Source organism: Lampris incognitus, chromosome 8 (assembly GCF_029633865.1).
Source record: "Lampris incognitus isolate fLamInc1 chromosome 8, fLamInc1.hap2, whole genome shotgun sequence".
Classification (NCBI taxonomy): Eukaryota; Metazoa; Chordata; class Actinopteri; order Lampriformes; family Lampridae; genus Lampris; species Lampris incognitus.
The window spans coordinates 11,218,985-11,241,077 of NC_079218.1; positions in this window are offsets into that span (position 1 = coordinate 11,218,985).

Here is a 22,093-nt window from a genome sequence, read left to right on the forward strand (position 1 = left end):
CCCCCCCCTGCTCCATGTTGATGCCACACGCACCAATTACCACCCTTCAGATCACAAAATAAACCCACACCTGGTATAACGAATCCCGAGTCGAACGCTAAAGGTATGTTGATTGACGCTTGCGTAGTACAGACGGGTGTCATGTGAGACGGTTCCTCACACAGGACCGCAGGCATGTTTTCCAAGTTTCCATTCGGTTTGTGAAGTTTCCATCCAGACAGAGAATGTGAGGCTGGTGGTGTGTGAAGACGCAGCAAATTACTGTGCTGGTGCACCTCTGTGCACGGCCGCATATATGCAGTGGAACCGTGTGTGTCGGCGTGACGCGTTGTGTGTGTGTGTGCGCCCCTATTATTTTAGTGAGAAAAGTGCACTTTGTTCAGATTACCTGCTGAGATAACTGCAAGTCATGCGGGAGAAAGTCAACAGCGCGGCGTATTTCCAGCCTACAGGCAGACCTCTGCAATCATAAAAGTGAAAGAAACCATCCAAAGTAAGTGGCAAAACAAAGACAACAATGTGCCTTTCCAGAGCCTCTGCAGAGCAGCCGTTGTGCTCGGTCGGGAGCCATCTTGGAAACGCCGCAGGGCAGGAAGTGAGTTCTTGACCAACACTGGACCCCCTATCTTTTACAATGTGGAGTCATGCTAGACACCCTATCTTTTACCATGTGGAGTCATGCTAGACCCCCTACCTTTTACCATGTGGAGTCATGCTAGACCCCCTATCTTTTACAACGTGGACTCATGCTAGACCCCCTATCTTTTACAATGTGGAGTCATGCTAGACCCCCTATCTTTTACAATGTGGACTCATGCTAGACCCCCTATCTTTTACCATGTGGAGTCATGCTAGACCCCCTATCTTTTACAGTGTGGAGTCATGCTAGACACCCTATCTTTTACAACATGGAATCATGCTAGATAGACCCCCTATCTTTTACAATGTGGAGTCATGCTAGACCCCTTATCTTTTACAACATGGAGTCATGCTAGACCCCCTATCTTTTACAATGTGGAGTCATACTAGACCCCCTATCTTTTACAATGTGGAGTCATGCTAGACCACCTATCTTTTACAATGTGGAGTCATGCTAGACCACCTATCTTTTACAATGTGGAGTCTTACTAGACCCCCTATCTTTTACAACATGGAGTCATGCTAGACCCCCTATCTTTTACAACGTGGAGTCATGCTAGACCCCCTACCTTTTACCATGTGGAGTCATGCTAGACCCCCAATCTTTTGCAATGTGTAGTCATGCTAGATCCCCTATCTTTTACAATGTGGAGTCATGCTAGACCCCCTATCTTTTACAACATGGAGTCATGCTAGACCCCCTATCTTTTACAACATGGAGTCATTCTAGACCCCATACCTTTTACAACGTGGAGTCATGCTAGACCCCATACCTTTTACAACGTGGATTCATGCTAGACCCCCTATCTTTTACAATGTGGAGTCATGCATATCTCAAGTTCTGACACACAAATTATCATTTACGTCTCATATTTAAACACACTGGCAAATTGTACCCGTGTATACAATTTGTACACACGCTGAAATCTGTGTGTGATGTGTAACAGTACTGCGGGATTTCACTCTCACCTAAAATGACCATGAGCGGTCAAATTGACCGCCCACGGTTTTTAAACTCTATATTCTGTCAAGATAAATACCCTGTTGAGATATCAATGCATTACATATGTCAGTATGTCTGCTAGGAAACTAACTGACACTAAAATTAACATTTTAACAACTTTAATACTAGTTTTCAAACAATTTAAACTGGCCGCTGTCCAACTCCTGCACTGCAGCGCCTCGGTGGTAGTCATGGTGCTTCTGTAACGGCGTCTGTAACCAGACATGTTGGAAATAATCAAAAATCAAGTTTTACTCTGCACTAGAGAACGCTAGTGTGTTTTTAGGACAGAGCAATTAACTTCACGAAGGAAATGACGTGACCAACACACGTCATAAATAGTGACATGACACGCACGATGACATGACACGCAAATTACGAGCCCTCTTTTTGACTGCTTATTGTCGATTCAGGTACATCTTAGAACTTGTTCTTCCCAATTGTACTTGGCCAATTACCCTACCCTTCACATCCGGCTTCCCACCCGCAGACACGGCCAACTGTGTCTGTAGAGATGCTCGACCAAGCCGGAGGTAACGTGGGGATTCGAACTGCCGAGCCCTGTGTTGGTAGAAAACGGAATAGACCGCTACACTACCCAGGCGCCCAGATCTGATAGCTTTTTTTTGTGTGCAGTTGATCTAAAACTAAATTTAATGCAAATATATGCAGTTTTAGGAGAATTTGGGGAGCAACAGGTCTGTATCCCCCCCCCCCCCACAAAGTTATTAAACTTTGAAAATCCAAAACCGCCAAAATGACGGCCTTGGACCTTCTAGTAATGATATGCAGACAACGGAGTTTCGATTGGCCGTGTTTGCTGACAGCACAGCTGCGTGATGGCACGTTGTCAGTGCTGCCATCTTGAGTGTTTTGCATCGTTTTGTTCTGAACGGATGGAGTGCACCATCTCCGCCATAACTCACCCTCTCTGCCCGTACCTTCTGGTGACGTCCTAATGGAGCCAGAGCCGTGGTACAACACAACGCAATAAAAACAACTTTATTAATCCTGCTAGGGGCAATTTGTTTGGAGGAAAAGCCCCACCTTTTCCCTGCTGGTTTAAGTCAAAAGTTGAGCCCGTCTCTACAGAAAGGTTGGTGGTGGTGGTGGTGGGGGGGGGTCATGTCTTCGCCGAGGCTCATTGACTCGACATCGTGAGCTATAAACGCTGGGTCTTCGCCAGGAGTGGTGTCTTGAAATATTAGATGAAACCTGCAACACTTGACCAGCGTCGAACAAATCGAATCAGGAGTCATTGGAGCCTGGCCAGCCCTACATCGGACAAGGGCACGCTGACTTGACTCGAGAGTTTAAGAGAAGAGGAATTGGAAATAAAAAAGAAAATACTGCTCACCTCTATTTAGGCTTCGAGGAGCTCATCATCTTCGCTGAAAGTCCCTTGTAACCGGTGTCACTTCTTCATGTTGTACCGAAGCAGCTGTTAAACTTGGAACAAAACGCCCGGAAGGCCATTTCTTCTTCTGAAATACTCTGTCAACAGGGAAATTCAGTCAGCGAATGGGATAGTGCTGAATAGAGATGGTGGCCGTGACAATGAGGGTGGCAGTGCCAGGCTGCGTGCCAACACTATTGCTTTTCAACGAGTAAAAGCCAAGCTGTGCTCAAAATCAAATGTTTAATTCATGAAGGATGTCTGCCAAGTAACCTCTGCTAAACCCGCCGCCCCGGTCTAAAACGTGTAAGCAGTCGTAGGCTAGGTCGACCTGAACCGGCGTAGCGTAGCCGTTTCTCTGAATCAATCATAACCTGAATCAGAGGCTGCAATCTATTTTCTCATCGTGAGATATTACCTAAAGTTTCACTCAGAATGAGTTTTTGATTGAAAACTAGTTTGGTTTGACATACTCTGGTACCTAAAAGTTCAATGTGATAAACCTCAGTTGGACATGATATTTTTGCACAGATATCATTATATATATATATATATATATATATATATATAATCCAGTTAGTCAAGTAAATTCTCTATGAGACAGTACAAGCCTTTTTCACGCTTATGGCATGAAACAGGCTTGTACTGTCTCATAGAGAATTTACTTGAATCCCTGGATTATTTTGCTCCTTATTTGTTGAGCACTTTCCCTACCGTTGAGTGCTTCTTTTAACAAAGTTACATATATATATATATATAGCGTTTTTTCTCCGAAACCGTCAATGGTGTTGAGTGCTCGACTAATGAGGAGCGGAATATCAACATCGATACTGCTATGCATAATATATATATATTATTATTTATTTCTTTTTTGTGGTAAATGACCTGTGATAATCCTGACGTTTTCTTCCATATTGCCCACCCCCGTTATTAAATGTGGGAATCTAACCTCTCATTCTACAGCAATAATTTATTTTTATGTCCAATAATTACACAGCCCTATTATAATTTATTCATAGAGCACATACTACATCTGTGAAAGCGCTACACGGAGGCTCCACCCTTTGTCTCTGCCTTGTGTCACGTGCTGACTTTATTGAGTAGAAAATAAAAATATATTTGAGAGACACAGTGGCTTTTCTCCGTATCCCCCCCGAATCATATTTTTGCACCATCCATCATGACAAGGCGTTTTTATGGTTGTAATTACATAAACTCTTAATGTGATTAGATAGCTGCTCTATACCAGCTACTAATGTCAGCATTGGCTGTAATGGGAGGTAATGATGCCGGATTTGATGCTGCCAGACAGAAGGACATGAATCAGAGGATTAATGGACTCGATCAAGCCATTACCCATTAGGCATAGTTAACTGAGGTGAATGAAGGGATGCAGCTGCCGCAGACACGTCAAAAGAGTACCGCTGTCAAGATCGAAACCCATTTCTGTCATCTTAGATCTCAAAAGTGGCCTTTTAAAATAAGATGGAGACAGAAGAGCTACACACACACACACACACACACACATTCTTTCTGTCTTTGACAAGATTATGACTTTACCACCATGCTGGGTTTAATCTAACATCAAGAAAGATGTGTAATGCCAAGGCTTTGCCATGAACTAGGATGTCATATATATATATATTATATGCGCCTACTTATTTATGCAATTATCTAATCAGCCAATGGTGTGGCAGCAGTGCCGTACATAAAATCCTGCTGATATGGGTCAGGAGCTTCCGTTAACGTTCACATCAACCACCATAATGGGGAGAAAAAGTGATCCCAGTGATGTCGACTGTGGCACGACTGTTGGTGCAAGACGCGCTGGCTTTAGTATTTCTGTAGCTACTGGTCCCCTGAGATTTTCACGTGCAACGGTCACTGGAGTTTACCCAGAATAGTGTGGGGAAAAAAAACTAAATCCAGTGAGAGGCAGTTCTGCGGACGGAAATGCCTTGTTAATGAGCGAGGTCGGTGGAGAATGGCCAGGCTGGTTTAACTCGGATAACCACTGTGTACGATTGAGGTGAGCGGAAAAGCATCTCAGAACGCACAACACGTCGAACCTCGAGGCGGATGGGCTACAGCAGCTGAAGACCACGTCGGGTCCCACTTCTGTCAGCAAAGAACAGAAAGCTGAGGGCGTCTGGGCAGCGTAGCGGTCTATTCTGTTGTCTACCAACACAGGGCTCGCCAGTTCGAATGTTACCCATCTTACCTCCCTGCAGACACAATTGGCTGTGTCTGCGGGTGGGAAGCCGGATGTGGGTATGCGTCCTGGTCGCTGCACTAGCGCCGAGGGGGAACTGGGGGGGAATAGCGTGATCCTCCCACGTGCTACGTCCCCCTGGCGAAACTCCTCACTGTCAGGTGAAAAAGAGCGGCTGGCAACCGACTCAGAAGAGTGGGGTAATGGCTGGGGTACAACTGGAGAGAAAATCAAAAAAAAATTTTTTTTTAAAAAGAGCAGAAAGCTGAGGCTGCAGTGGGCACAGGACCACCAAAACTGGATAGTTGAAGACTGGAGAAACATAGCCTGGTCTGCTGAATCTCGATTTCTGCTCAAGCACACGGGTGGTAGGGTCAGAACTGAACGCCAACAGCATGAAACCCTGGACCCATCCTGCATTTTGTCAACAGTCCCGGCTTGTGCCGGTGGTGCACTGGTGTGTGGGGAATGTTTTATTGGCACACTTGGGCCCGTTAATACCAGTCAGTCATCGCGTGGGTTGCACAGCCTATTTGAGCGTTGTGTTTGACCATGTACATCTCTTCCTGGCCCATCTTCTAATGGCCACTCCTCGCTCAGCGACACCTCCACATTTCTGCCAGGAGCCAAGGATCCCATATGGGAATGAGCACTGCATCCCCTAGGCCACTTATACATGGACTAACGAAATATGTGACATAATACAATACTATATTATCCACATGATATATGGACTAGCACATGGACGATGACTTAGATAAATCATTTGTGGAGAAGAAGATTCAAATGGAGGAGTTTGGTGTCTCACAGAGATTCCTTTGAGAGATTTGGATACATGCACCATTTGGCTCTCATCAGAGTCCATTCTAAGAGAAACAAAAATCCTCGATTTAATTGACTCTCTCAGATGCTGGATACTGGCACTCCCACCCTCGCACAGAAATCCACCCCAAAACATGGAAACTACGAGTCCAACGCTAATCCATCTGGACACGAAGCTCAAGTCCAAGAATGAAGAAAGTACTTCATCTCATCTTATTGCGTGGCTCCCCAACTTGTTTCTGACACAGCTTTCACAAACTTTTTTTCATTTCTTCTTCTTTCTTTTTTTCTTTTTCTTTTTCTGTTTTGGTTGGGAAAGCAAACTTTGCCATCATGTGGTATTATGCCCATGGCTTGTTTTGCTTATTTGTAAGATGTAAGAAATATTGATCTTTTTGAGATCATTGTAGTCACGGCTCTCCCACTACGCTCAGAAAATACTGCTCTAATATATCCATGGCTGCACACACGCAGACAGCCTTGGCACAGTATCATTAGACTACTTGTTCCCGACACTGGTAAACTAACTGGATAGCGAGGCGAAAGACCAGATTAAAGACGATAATTGTCATAATAGATTTGTCCACCGGTCATAAAAGTCATTTTCCAGGGTGTCACTGATATTCAGGCAGGCTGCCATGTTTAGAGGTTTTATGTGTCGGCCCTGTGATGGACGGGCAGCCTGTCCAGGGTGTCTCCCCACATGCCGCCCAGTGACTGCTGGGATAGGCTCCAGCATCCCGCGACCCCAGTTGGGATAAGCGGCCTGGATCATTGATGGATGGACTCAGTAGGTCAACCTTTTTTATGGGCTATGTTAAGTAGCATGATAGGAATACAACACTGTTTTGATGTTTTATTTGATTTTTCACTGCTGCCGTATTGAAAGTACGCTATATGGCCTAAATCATTCGGACACCCCGTGGGTTCGGCTATTTCAGCCACATTCATTGCTAACAGGTGAGTAACATCAAGCATACGACCATGCGGTCTCCATAGACCAACACTGTCAGTAGAATTGATCGCACGGAAGAGCTCAGTGACTTTCAAAGTGTTTTTGTCATCGGATGTGACCTTTCCAACAAGTCAGTTGGTCAAATTTCTGCCCTGCTGGATCTGCCCCGGTCAACTGTAAGTCTGATATTATGAAACGGAAACGTCTCGGAGCAACAGCAGCCCAGCCGTGAAGCAGCAGAACACACAAGACCACAGAACGGGACCGCGGAGTGCTGAAACACGTAGTGCTTAAAATCCGTCTGTCCTCGGTTGCAACACTCGTGAGTTCCAAACTGTCTCTGGAAGCAACATAGGCAAAAGAGCTGTTTGTCGGGAGCCTCATGAGATGGGGTTGCATGGCGTAGAAGCAGCACACAAGCCGAGCATCATCACGCACAATGCTGAGTGTCAGCTGGAGTGGCGTAAAGCGCACTACCGTTGGACTTCTGAGCAGTGGAATCACGTTCTCTGGAGTGATGAATCACGCCTCACTATCTGGCAGTCTTGACAGACCAGTTTGGGTTTGATGGATGCCAGGAGAACACTACCTGCCCGAATGCATAGTGCCAGTGAGGGCATTCCCGACTGCTACATTTTAGTAGTCCAACAACCCCCCAAAAAGTAGTTGAGTAGTCGATTAATCGCAGGAGATAAATCATTTTTTCACCTAAGATCAACAATAAATTCCTGTCAAAAAGATCTCAAATACAACCAGTAAAGGGTTAACTAATGTTGGTGGGGCCAACCTGGTTGTAGCTGAAATAGCAGAGTCCTCAATTGGCTTTGATACGCTATTTACAAATAAGCCGCAATCTACTACTACTACTTTCGGCTGCTCCCATTAGGGGGCGCCACAGCGGATCATCCGTTTCCATCTCTTCCTGTCCTCTGCATCTTCCTCTGTCACACCAGCCACCTGCATGTCCCCCTCACCACATCCATAAACCTCCTCTTTGGCCTTCCTCTTCTCCTCTTCCCTGGCAGCTCCATATTCAGCATCCTTCTCCCAATATACCCAGCATCTCTCCTCCACACATGGCCAAGCCATCTCAATCTTGCCTCTCTTGCTTTGTCTCCAAACCGTCCAACCTGAGCGGTCCCTCTAATATACTCCTTCCTAATCCTGTCCTCCTTCATCACTCCCAGTGAAAATCTTAGCATCTTCAACTCTGCCACCTCCAGCCCCACTTCCTGTCTTTTCATCAGCGCCACTGTCTCCAAACCATATAACATAGCTGGTCTCACAACCATCTTGTAAACCTTCCCTTTAACTCTTGCTGGTACCCTTCTGTCGCAGATAAGCCGCAATCTGATTGGACTACACCCCCAGCAAGCCTGTCTGAGCTGGAGATATTGTTTGACTGCAGTAACAACGCGACTGCTTTCTTGCAGGCGTGTCCGTGTACTGGTGACTTGCAGCCAAGTGCGTCCATGGTTTTTGTGGTGATGGCAGCTGATGGAAAGCCAGAAGCCTTAAATGGTCTTTAACTGAATGTTCAATACAGTATATAATCATCTGGTCCTTTCTGTCCTATATTATGTAAATGAAACGGCGTCGCCAGCAAGAAGCATTCACATTTCTTGGAGTTACTTTTAATGTGGGGGAAACATAGATTAGCAGAGAAGCTAGTGGCTAATGAGGAGTCTGATATTATAATGTTACTGGTTGAATGAATGAAGATGGGTCACTTTCCAGTTGAGGATAATGGTGTAAAGTACAGCTTCACTGGCAGCTGTGTTTGTTTCCCACATTATAAGAAACATTACGAGAGGAGAATGAGTCTTTCTGCACACAAATTAACTTACTTACATTGTTAGCGTAGATATTAAGCACAGATAAGTGTGCATTTTAAATGAATTTGAGTAAAAATAAAGGCTTTTAGGTGGACACTACATGTTCTGTTCGTGTTTTCAACAGCTGCCATCACTAAAGTCACCAGTTAACACGGTCACGTAATAAACAAACACAGTCTTTCCGTCTCTAAATACCTTAAATGCTGTTTATTTAACATGGTATAACGTAGAAAATGATTGTTTATTTAACATGGCGACCTGTCTAGGGTGTCTCCCTGCTTGCTGCCCAGTGACTGCTGGGATTGGCGCCAGCATCCCCGTGACCCTGAGAGCAGGATAGGCGGTTTGGATAATGGATGGATAGCTGGGGCGCTGCTTTATTACTGCACAGTACTAAAACCACGGATGAACGTTAGTCTACAACTATGCAGCGTCAACTAGTTGTTTTAATAGTCGACTATTCTGTGAAACCCCCAGTGCCATCTGTACAGTTTGGTGGGGGAGGGATAATGGTCTGGGGCTGTATTTCATGGTCTGGGCTAGGCCCCTTAGTTCCAGTGAAGGGTAAGCTTAATGCTGCAGCATACGATGACATTGTGGAGAATTGTGAGCGACCAACTTTGTGGCAGCAGTTTGGGGGAGGCCCTCCCCTGTTTCAGCGTGACAATGCCCCCGTGCACAAAGCGATTTCCATAAAGACATGGTTTGCTGAGTTTGGTGAGGGAAAACTTGACTGAACTGCACAGAGCCCTGACCTCAACCCCATCCCTGCAGCCATGTTCCAGAGTCTAGCGGGAAGGCTTCCCAGAAGAGCGGAGGCTTTTATAGCCGCGAAGGGGCGACCAACTCCACATTAATGTGCATGGTTTTGGAATGAGATGTCCAACAGGCACATGTGGATATGTGGTTTGGGTGTCCACTTTTGGCCACGAAGTGTATGTACATCATATAATAGCTCATTGCGGCTGTGTGTTTTGGTTAAGGTTTAGGTCTAAGGTTAGAAATGGTTATGTTTAGGTTTTAGATTAGAGATGGTTAAGTTTAGTAAGGAATACAGAGTAAAAAAGAGCCCGTGTACTTCTCAAAATACATCCATCCTCAGCCTAAAGCGAACTAAGATGACAAAGCTCCAGTTTGAAATGTTGTGTCATCACTTCCAGAGCCGTTCGCTAATCATCAGAAGGGGTTTTCTTTGTCTGTTTTATTTTTTTCTTCTATAAGACCCTGCTCATATTAATATTTTCCAGGTCAAAGTTCATGTGTTTAGTTTCTTTTAATGCATGTAGTTTCTCTTGCCAACTGTGTTTGCATCTAATGCAAGAGGGTAGGGTTCACAACGTCACAGCACCTCTCAGTGATGCTTTGTGTCGTGCTAATAAAGATTTGATGTGGGTCCGGCTAGCATGGCGGTCTATTCTGTTGCCTACCAACATGGGGATCGCCAGTTCGAATCCCCGTGTTACCTCCGGCTTGGTCAGGTGTCCCTACAGACGCAATTGGCCGTGTCTGCGGATGGGAAGCCAGGTGTGGATATGTGTCCTGGTCGCTGCACTAGCGCCTCCTCTGGTTGGTTGGGGCGCCTGTTGGAAGGGAATTGGAGGAATAGCGTGATCCTCCCACGCGCTACGTCCACCCGGTGAAACTCCTCACTGTCAGGTGAAAAGAAGCAGCTGGCGACTCCACATGTATGGGAGGAGGCATGTGGTAGTCTGCAGCCCTCCCCGGATCAGCAGAGGGGGTGGGGCAGCGACCGGGATGGCTTGGAAGAGTGGGGTAATTGGACGGGTACAACTGGGGAGAAAAGGGGGGGGGATCCACAAAAAAAAAAAAAGATTTTATTTGACTTGAACATCGATGTAAACCAGGCATGGGGGCTATTAGTACCAAGGCATATCTGTTAATGCAGCCCTCCTGTGCTGGATGAGTCAGGACTGAAGGGATTTGTTGGGAGTTTAGCATCACCTGCTGTGTTCACACAGGTCCACAGCAAACACATGAATTAAACACTAAATCGTACATTCAAACCACTGTTGTTAGATCCGTAGTCGATGTACAGTGCAGAGCTTTCATGTAAATGCCCCGGCACGGCTGAACTTGTGCCTGACATCCAGTTATGGCTGCAGTCGCTGTCGTCACGGTTACTATCGATTATTTTATCGATTAACGGGTTAATTATTTCTTTTGTGGAAGATGGAAAACAATCACAAATGGCCATCATGAGTTCCCCGGAGCCAAATGTCATAAGAGTGTTTACTTAGTCTGCTCAGCGGTGTGTGTGTGTGTGTGCGTGTGTGTGTGCGTGCCTCAGTGTGTCTATAGGTTTTTGTGTCACTGTCTTTATGTATAGATACACACACATACACGTTCATATGAAATGACTAATTTGGAGTTTATTTAGTATTGAGCTGGGGCATCTGGACACAGCAATGTTTGTTTTTTTTTTTAATTTCCTTTTTCTGTCATTAGCCCTGTATTGCCCTTTGGATAGCAATACTTTGACGAGAGAAACCATTAACCTTTTTATGGCAACTGTGGTGAAGCGTGAAAGGTGTTGCCAAATAAGCATCCAGATGCCAGTTTATTATCATTATCATTCCTTTCATTATTTTCTCTTGTTAATTTTGCTGAAAAGAGGGATGTTAAATTCTATGCTGGCTCAGAGGAAAAATGAAAAAACAAAGTTTTCTGATTAAAAAAAAAAGAAGAAAAAATCAGAAATCAGGCACACTTTATTTGTCATTTCATTTCATGCATTTGCGCACATGAAATGAAACGAAACATCGTTTGTCTACTCCAGCCCACAGCAGTGCAGCACAAAGACAGACACATCCAAAAACTACAAGAACACATTTATCCAAACTAACACACATATCCAAGCCAACACACACACACACACATATCCAAACTAACACATATATCCAAACTAAACAAAAAAATTCCACTGTCCAGGAGAACGAACGCCAGCTAGGATGACTGTTGGAACCGCCGGTCTGCATGGGCTAGCAGTTAGCTTAGCCTGCCCTGCTTCCGCGTCCTGTCAGACCGCCCTCTGTGTTTCCTGGGCCCACAGGAGGCAGCAGACCAAGTTCTCCCAGCCGATCCAATGCCAGCTCTCCTAGCCAGACACCTTCAACACACCTCCCCGCACTCCACACGACGACACTAAAAACACAGTCAAGGCTAGGTGAGGCCGCCGCCAGATCACCGTCGGTTACCAGAACTGCCGGTCTGCATGGGCTAGCAGTTAGCTTAGCCTGCCCCGCTTCCTCGTCCTGTCAGACCGCCGGCTGTGCTTCCTCTTCGGGCACAGCTCCAGGCAGGGCCGTGGTCCCTGGGCCCACAGGAGGCAGCAGACCAAGCTCTCCCAGCCATCAAACAAAGACAAACTTAGATGCAGACATGGACAAAGACACTGCATGGACAGTACTGGGTGAGGCCGCCGCAAACGTGCATTTGGGCTGCCATCTTCCCAACAATAGGTGCTTCAATAGGTACTTGAAAGGAAAAGGTTGTTATGTGCAGATGATATGCAACAAAAAAGACAATATTGGGGTTCAGCTCGCACCAAGCCTACCATGCATTGTGCGTAAACATGATTCCTTCTTTAAAATTGACTCATTGAGTTAGATCAATAATACACAGATGTGTGCAATTATGTGAAAAATCCCATTTTTCTTTTGTTAGTCATGATCAGGTATTGTGTACCTTACTGGGCCCAACATTCAGTACATGTAAGCACATAAAAACCATTTAATACAGTACTTCACATCGGTCCAACATTCTCATTTTCTTACCGGTTTATCTCGGAAAGACTCAGTTCATGATGAACCTCCAAACCAACATAAAGAACCGGCAAAATTACTTTTGGGGAAAAAGTAATAACTGTATTAATCGGCTCAGCTTTGTACATATACACACTCGTGCGCACAAACACAGACAGGCGAACATTTGGTGGTTATATCCTATTTGCCTTTCAAGAGAGGAACAGCTGTCTTCCAGCGGATCTGTAATTAAAGAAGCTATTGCACTTAATATGGACTCGGGCTTGATGAACAAACCTAACATATGCTGTGAGGCAGCAATAAAGAAATTATTTAATCATCGTCACACTTTCAGTTAAGAGTGGATATTTTAAAAAGCATGAACGCTGACACTGTCCCATACCCAGATAACAAAATTGCTGTGGCCCGGACCCGTCCCACACCCGACACTTTCATCCGGCCCACATACCGCGTAGGATGATAGCACTTGGGCGGTCTGCTCCTGTTTGCCAGATCTGGGTCAGAGCCAAGCCATAGCAATGCTGCATGTGCCACATATTTGCCAAAGGTGGCCCATATTTGTTTTGTGATATTTGGGCCATATTCACCATTTACCACACGGGCCACTTCAGGGTCACATCCAGATCACATGTTGCCCAGAGCACCGCATCTTTGCCAAAAAAGGCCCACATTTGATTTGGCATATTTGGGCCATATTTGCTGTTATACATGTGGGCCACTTCAGGCTCACATCCATTATGTCAGGGCCAGAAGAAGACCATCAGTGCCGCAGCACTGCCTGAAGTGGCCCACATCCGGATGCTATCTGGGTATGCGTGGTAGAATGGACTAGAGTGAACTAAGCGGAGAGATAAATCATGCGTTGGTTCCTTAAACTGAAAAATAACTTTGTCTTAAACTCCGAGCCCTTCTGTTGTTTGATAAGTTTCTTAACTTTCCATTTTACAGTACTTCATTAGTTTCCTAATCGTATTAACACTTCTCAGATAGTTGTTGACTATGACCTTAACTTCGAAACTAGGGTCCCGCTCTATTGCCGTATTCTAATTTGCTGCAGTATTTACCAACCACTTTTCCCTCAATTTATGATTTATGCCTCCCCCGTTAACTTGGATCACATATGAATCTGCCAGGTCTGCAGCCATACCAGCATGTACCCTGGCTCTGCCAAATGATAGAAGCTAAGCAGGTGCGGGCTTGGCTAGTACTTGGATGGGAGACTTCCCAGGAAAACTTGAGTTGCTGCCGGAAGTGGTGTTGGTGGGCTATTAGGAGGCAATTATGATAATATAATTTATAATTGAAACAACAAATATCAAGTCCTAATGCCCCAGTGCAGTGACGGGGACACTGTGCTGTAGGAGGTGCTGTCCTTCAGATGAGACGTTAAACTGAGGCCCTGACTCACTGTGGTCATTAAAGATCCCGTGGCACTTATAACAAAGAGTAGGGGGTCCCCTGGTGTCCTGGCAAAATTCCCAACCTGGCTCTCTCCACCTGGCCACCTAATCATCCCCCATGTAATTGGCTCAATGATTCCTCCCTCTCCACCTCAAGCTGATGTGTGGTGAGCGTTCTGGCACAAAGTGGCTGCCGTGCATCACCCAGGTGGGTGCTACACATCGGTGGTGGTTGAAGTGATTTACGCCCTTCAATGCGAAGCGTTTTGGGTGTCTAAAAAAGCGCTATATAAATGTACTGATTATTATTATTATTATTATATTAATAGTTGCATAATGATTCCAATATTAATCCCTGAAGTTCAGTTTTCACACAACGGAAACAGGAGTTTCACATCAGGTATTAAGAGATGATGGAGGTGGGGGGTGTTGGGGGGTGGGAGCAAGGCAGCAGAATGAGTGGGTGGGGCATTAGGGTGCAAATGGTTCATAACAGCTGTCCATTTAAACTGACACTAGTGCGTGGAGTGTGCCGGTACTCACCAGTGTGCTGTACAGGTGTTACAGTGAACTTGGTCGTCTGTCATTTTTGGGGACTTTTTGGTGGATTTGCTCTGGAGAGCCAAGGTGCTCGGTCGCATGCCGAGACCAATGAACGTGAGCTCTAAGGTAAAACGGCTCACCCTGGGCTTGTTTTGTGGCTCGGTGCCTCTGTGTTTTTCAGAGGGAGCACTTTCTTTGCTTCCATTGTAGGTTTTGCTTCAGCAATCAAAGATTTTGTCATCGCCTCCCACAAAAAGAGTGTCTCACAGAATCACAGGAAAGATGCAGAAATGCAGTGGTGTTCGACAGAAATTAGTGCCCCTTATGAAGCCCACTGAGCTTGCGTTTGTTTCAGTACGTGAGCAAATTTTACAGTCCATATTGTCAATATACAATGTCTTCAAATTGTTTCCTGTCCTATGTCTTTTCTCGTTTTGGTAATTTCGCAAAATTCATTCGAAAGCAGTCGTGATGCAGCCCCCATCATTGGTTGAGTGATGGCAGCTCAACTCACACCTGCAGCCCTCCCCTACTCTTGCTTTGTGTGTTCTTACATACTGATCTTATGTTGTTGTTTCATACTTAACAGGAAACAATATTAGGGGTGGGATGACTCACAAAGCTCATGGTTCGATACGTCCCACGATTCAGGGCTCACGATTTCGATTCAGTGTGAATCAGCCTTGGTAAGCAAGAGACAAAACACCGTTGCAGTTCTCTATTTTTTTCATTTATTTTAAGAATTAGGTCCAACATTTTGGCATCATCAAGACACTTATTCAAATGTAATGCAAGTGCAAAAGTTCTAACAACATTTTGTGCCATCTTGTTGTGTAACACAATTGCTTTACTTTAAAACTTGAAATTTTAATAAACTACTAGAATGACCAAGGTAGTCATTTTGATCGTTTTGGATTTTCAAAGTTTAATAACTTTGTGGGCGGCATGGTGGTGCAGTGGTTAGCACAGTCACCACACAGCAAGAAGGTCCTGGGTTCGAGCCCCGGGGTAGTCCAACCTTGGGGGTCGTCCCGGGTCGTCCTCTGTGTGGAGTTTGCATGTTCTCCCCGTGTCTGCGTGGGTTTCCTCCGGGTGCTCCGGTTTCCTCCCACAGTCCAAAGACATGTAGGTCAGGTGAATCGGCTGTACTAAATTGTCCCTGGGTATGAATGTGTGTGTGTGTGTGTGTGTGTGTGTGTGTGTGTGTGTGTGTGTCGGCCCTGTGATGAACTGGTAGCTTGTCCAGGGTGTCTCCCCACCTGCTGCCTAGTGACTACTGGGATAGGCTCCAGCATCCCCGCGACCCTGAGAGCAGGATAAGCGGTTCGGATAATGGATGAATGGAGGGAATAACTTTGTGGGGCAAAAAATATACAGATCTGCCACTCCCTTAATGCTCCTGAAATTGCATATATTTACATTAAAATTAGTTTTATATCAAATGCACAAAAGAAGTTATAAGATCTACCTAAAACGACCATGAACGGTCAAAATGACCGCACGTAATTTGCGCGTCATTGTGCGGATCATGTCACTATGACGTGAGTTCTTTGCGTCATTTCCTTCACAACGTTCAGTTCTTCTTTTTTTTTACGATTCACGCCTTGTTAGGCTTGTTAGATTAGCAATATCTGCTTATCCTGCGCTCGGGGTCGCGGGATGCTGGAGACTATCCCAGCAGTCATTGGGCAGCAAGTGGGGAGACACCCTGGACAGGCCAACATGTCTAGGTACAGCCGCCGTTTCAGACACACCATGACTACCACTGAGGCATTGCAGTGTTTACAGGCGTTGCAGTGTGTACTGGTGATTTTAAATTGTTTGAAAAATAGTATTGTAGCGATCACGGAGGTGTAGACTTGCTGGCCTGCTGGCCAAAAGGGTCGGACTCTTTAGTCGACTGGGTAACGTAATCGCCCGTGGTGCGGGAGACCCGGGTTCGTGTCCTGGCGGCGGCGGATTCCCGGCTGCCCCCTGAATTCACTACAATATTAAAGTTGTTAAAATGTTAATTTTAGTGTCAGTCATTTCCTAACATATGCAATAAATTAATATCTCAATTGGGTATTTATCTTGACAGAATATGGAGTTTAAAAGCAGGTGGTCATTTTAGGTAGGAGTGAAATCCCAGTCCTTCTAGTGTTAATAACACACGATCTCGCGAAATGGGGAGCGTCTCGAACCGTGAAAACCAAATCGAATGATTCGGAATTTGATGCAGTATAGTCCCACCCCTACAAAATATAAAACTAAATATTTCGGGGGGAGGACCCACAAACCCCCTCAGGTGGAAATCTCCCAATTTCCATGTCCTGAAGTTTGGAAAGTATGATCCACACAGCTAATATCACAACCTCACATGGTGATTTCTAACTGTTATGGGGGCAGTACCGGTCTGGATATTTGGTAGGGGGGTGTTCACCTAAAAACAGGTTGAGAAACACTGTTCTGTCTCCCTGATGTGACTGATTTCTGGCTTGTGTCTTTGCCCATGTGTTGTTTATTCATGTCTGTGAGCTGTGTGCCTTGTTTATGTCAGTATTTCTTGTATTTGTGTTTAGCTACCTGCTCCTGTCTGTACAGCACTTTGGTCAGTGTGGGTTGTTTTTAGATGTACTTTATGAATAAATTATACTTGACTTGCTCCAAGTAGAAAATTTAAATGAGATTCTGGGAGGTGAAAGACCAGAAAAAGTAACAGACAGGTCATGGAATCAGTGAAAACTAAAACAATGAGGATGTGGGTTTGTTTGGTTTTGTTTATTTCTACTCCGCTTTATTGCTTAGTTTTCATCTGGGTCATTATTCATTGGACTGAATATATTCTGAGAGATAGGCCACATTTACCTGTTGATATCGCATCAGATAAATATTTACCGTGAGACATGTGGCATTTGGATGTTAAGTACTTCTCCATCAAATGTTAGATGCCTAAGATATAAGAATTTAAGAATCTGAGATATATGAAGTCTACTTATAATTTCTGCGTGTTCACTACAAGAGTCATAATTACGCAAAGAACACTTGTTCACTCTATAAATACATCGTCATTTCCCACAACCTGACAATTAAGTTCCTGTTACAGACAGCTGGAGGACCCAAGTACAGACTCTGCAGGCAGGCAAGTTGAGTGAGGAGGCTTTAATGCTTAAAATACAAACGACAGGCTTAGTTTGCGGGGAATCAGTCCAGAACAAAAACAGTCCAAAAAGGGAAAATGCAGGCTGGCAGGTCAAAAACAGGCAGGAGGTCTAAACCGCAGGATCAAGCAAGAACAGGTGCACAAACAGAAGCTTCGGCCACAGGAAAACACAGAGGTGGCCCTCAGCTACAAGGGAATCAGAATGGCAGCTTCACCACAGGGAAGATCAGAATAGAAATAGGTAGAATCAGGATCAGGTTGGCAAGAACTAAAGAGTCCATCGAAGTAACCATGACAAACTGGCAAGGAATGGATCATTTAGACTGATATAAGAACTGAAGAACTGATGAGGGAATGGGCAGCAGGTGCGGTAAACAGGAAGGAATGTCTGGGGACATCTAGTGGACAGGTGGAGAAATGACAAAGACTAGAGTAGAGAACGCTGAAGGCAGGGACAGAGAGAATGGTCAAGGGAAACACACACAAGGCCTAAGCAAGAATCATGACAGTACCCCCCCCCCCCCACACACACACACACACAACAAACCTTCAAGGTAGTGATTCCAGATGTCCATCCAGACTGGGCTGGGTGGAGAAAACAAAAAGGAGAGGTCAAACCGAGCAACGCGGGTGGAGGGGGTCTGGAGGTGGGATTGAGGGAGCAGAACCAAGGTAGTGAATGGCTTGAACACTGGAAAAGACCAGGGCAGGAGAACTCAGGTGGACAGCCTGATGACAGAACAGAGTCAGACTAAGGACCCTAATGTAGATGGCCCAGGGGCTGGAAACCTAACAGGAAGACAGGACAGGTTGACGGAATCAATCTGGAGGGCAACCAGGGGGCAGAGCAGATGGGTGGAGTTTCCTGGACAGGTGACCAGATGGCAGGACGAATAGGCAGAGCCACTCAGAAGGTCGACCAAACGGCAGGACAGATGGGCAAAGCCATTCAGAAGGTTGACCAGATGGCAAGATGGATGGGTGTGGTCCCCACATAGGCGGGACCACTCTGGAGATCGACTGAGATGCTCAGGGCAGAGACCTTGAGGGCCGAGGCATCAACGAAGCCACTTAAATGGGCAGCCAAGATGCAGGAGGTCAACAGAGATGGCCGACTGCTGAAGGTCTGGCAGAAAGTCGGCAGAGACAACTGACTGCTGAAGGTCTGGCGGGAGGTCAGCAGAGAGGGCTGACAGGTGAAGGTCTGGTGAGACGTCACCAAGTGCGACCGAAACGCAGACTGCTGAGGGTCTTGCAGGGCATCAGCAGAGGTGACCAACAGCTTGGGAACCGGTAGGGCATTGGCAGGGGTAGCCGATGGCTCAGGATCCGGCTGGCCATCAGCAAAGGTAGTCGACGGTCCAGGAATAGGCTGAGTGTTGACAAGAGCAGCTGATGGCTCGAGATCTGGCTTGGCGGCAGAAAAGGCAGCCATCAGCTTGGGAAGAGGCTGGAGGTTGGTTGAGTCAGCCAACAGCTTGGGAACAGGAACAGGGTAAGCATTGGTAGTGCTGGCTAACAGCTCGGGAACTGGCTGGGCATCTGCAGAGACCACCGATGGCTTGAGAACTGGAACAAGCAGAACGTCGGCAGTGGCGGCTGATGGATCGGGAACTGGACCAGCCTGAGTATCAGCAGGGGCGGCTGACTGCTTGGGAACAGGCTGGGTGTCGGCTGAGATGGATGATGGCCCAGGAACAGAGACTGGGTGTCGGCAAAGGTGGCCGACGGCTTGGGAACAGGCTGGACCTTAGTATTGCCACTTGGCAGAGGAAACTCTGTGGTGCTGGGCAGCGGAGGCTCCGGGATGCTAGGTATCAAAGACTACCAGCAGCCTTGGGAATCCTTGCAACCATACTTTCTTCTGGTGGTTCCTACATGAGGGTACCCGGGGGAAATGGCAAAGTGAGTCCCATACAAAGGTGACTGCCAGGGGTCTTCAGGGGCAGGATCAGGAGGATGGCTATACCGACTGGGGGCCAGAAGTCGACTGGAGGCTAGCAAACTTAGAGACAGACTGGTGACTAGCAGGGCCAAACTAGCTGAGTGAGTAGCAAAGTAGTGGCCAGCAGGCCCAAAGCTGGTAGACAGGCGGGTGGCTAGCAAGCCCAAAGCTAGCGGACTGGGAGACAGGCTGATGGCTAGCAGGCCCACAGTTGGCAGACTGAGAATCAGGCTGGTGGCTAGCAGGCCCAAAGCTAGCAGACTGAGAAACAGGCTGGTGGCTATCAGGCCCAAAGCTAGCAGACTGGAAGACAACCCCCTAGATGGAGGCTAGCCACACGAGACACAGGCTTGGAGCTAGCTGACAAGCTGATGGCTTTTTGAAGGGAGAGCTGGGAGACTCCAGGGAAACATGGGAGGTTGAAATGACGGACTTGGGAAGATCAGGAACAGGGTTAACATGAAATGTCCCCCTGAAGAAAGCCATTTCTTGGGCAAACTCAGGGGTTCCACTTCCAGATGGGATGAGCAGATCTGCAGGGTCCATACTGGCCAGTTCGTACTTTTACGAATGAGAACGGGGTCGACAGCTGGAGGACCCAAGTGCAGACTCGGCAGAGAGGCAATTTGAACGAGAAGACTTTAATGCTCAACAAACAAATGACAGGCTTACAGTTAGTCAGCAAGAAATGAGTCCAGAACAGGCACATAAAGTCCCAAAAGGGAAAAGGCAGGCTGTGCTAATATGATAGTACTAAAGCAGACGATCAGAGCAGATGTAGCTGTACAATGTCCTCATTCAATATGTTAAAATGCATCATCTTCATGTGACAGAGCGTGATTTGATATGCTGACATGTAGTCTCATGAGATGAGATGTATAAAAGTATATATGTGCATTCTAATAAGGGAGTGGCATCACATCTGGCCATGTGAGACTATAGTTTACATTCATCGTATGCATGTGAGGGAACGTCAGCAATCAACTTATTTTGGGAAGTGCAAATATCTGTTGTAAAGCCTATGAACATTTTGTCTGTGAGACTGGGTTGGACATAGGACAAAGACAGGATCACTGGTGTGCAGTGTATACATTTGATGCAAACACACAATGACAGAGGGAAATATAGAAGCAGAGATAGACTAATTAGAAATGTTCAGTCATAAGCCGTGCTGTTCCTGTTGCCGTATTAGCTTCTGCCATCTTCAAGCCATCTTCGTTTCAAGCACACACCTTAATGTCTTGGAATGGCTCCTCGGACACGAGAGATGCCAACGATAAGCTTCTGTTCTGTTGGAATCAATGTGTGGCTTCCCTTTATTAGTCCGGCCTTTTCTGCAGCCAGCCGGTTGTCTTTCCTATGTGTTGGTTGTGTCAAACTGAGAATTGATTGACTCTGCCTGCCAAATACATGCTGTAGTACTTCAGCCACACGGATGTTGACACAAGCACACACACACGCACACATGTGCACACACTTTCAAACACATACTCCATAGCAGTGGAAGTGGGCAACCCTGATTCAAAAGTGGCACAGTGCTGTCTTGGTTTAACTGGGAACACTGTGATCCCATCACAAAGTAACCTATCAATAGCCCTGTGAGACACCGGGACATGACACTATCCACTAAGACGGACTGTTCCTCTCTGGCAGAAACAGAGTTGAAGAGCACTCTTGGAATGGTTGTTGATGCTCGTCCTTCTGATTTCAGTTCGCAGCAAAGGTGCAGCGATTCACCGGGAGTTTTCATTATAAACAACAAAATCTGCATCTCGTTCAGATACGACAGGCTCAAGGCTTTGTTTTTGGTTTAATTGCCATTTCATCTTCTCAAGGCTTTATTGGTTACTTGTCATGATAAAAGCGTCTCCGTTGAATCGAAACTTAGCTGCCCATACGAAAAAATGTAGGCTTGTCATCAGCCCATCTTTCAAGTGACTGCCAATGGAAGCTAGGCTCTTAGCACTAACTGGGGTAAATTTACATTTGTTCGAATGTTGTACTTTGTCCCTTCCCATATAAACGTATAAATTAAAATTCAGAAGAAGCATTTCAGAAAACTTGTTATTCACAGTGTCAGTAGAACTTCATGTAAATGACTATGTGTGAGTGACAGTACAGTGCTGTGTATGAAGCTTCAAAGATGATCCAGAAGCACATTTTCTGCACTTCCCCACTCATCTCATGTCAGTGCAGGGCAAGGGAACACTTTATTTGAAAGGGTGTGCATAAGACAGACATGAAACCTTCATAACCATGTCACGAAACCTGCCATGAAGGCGAAGGACTCTGTGAATGTTTATGACTGCTGTGACTTTTGTTGGTCAATTTTAATGCAAAGTCGACATTGTTTGAGATGTCTATTTTCGAGCTACAGATATGTGAGATATATAAAATCGAGCGGCTCAGTCCCACTCGG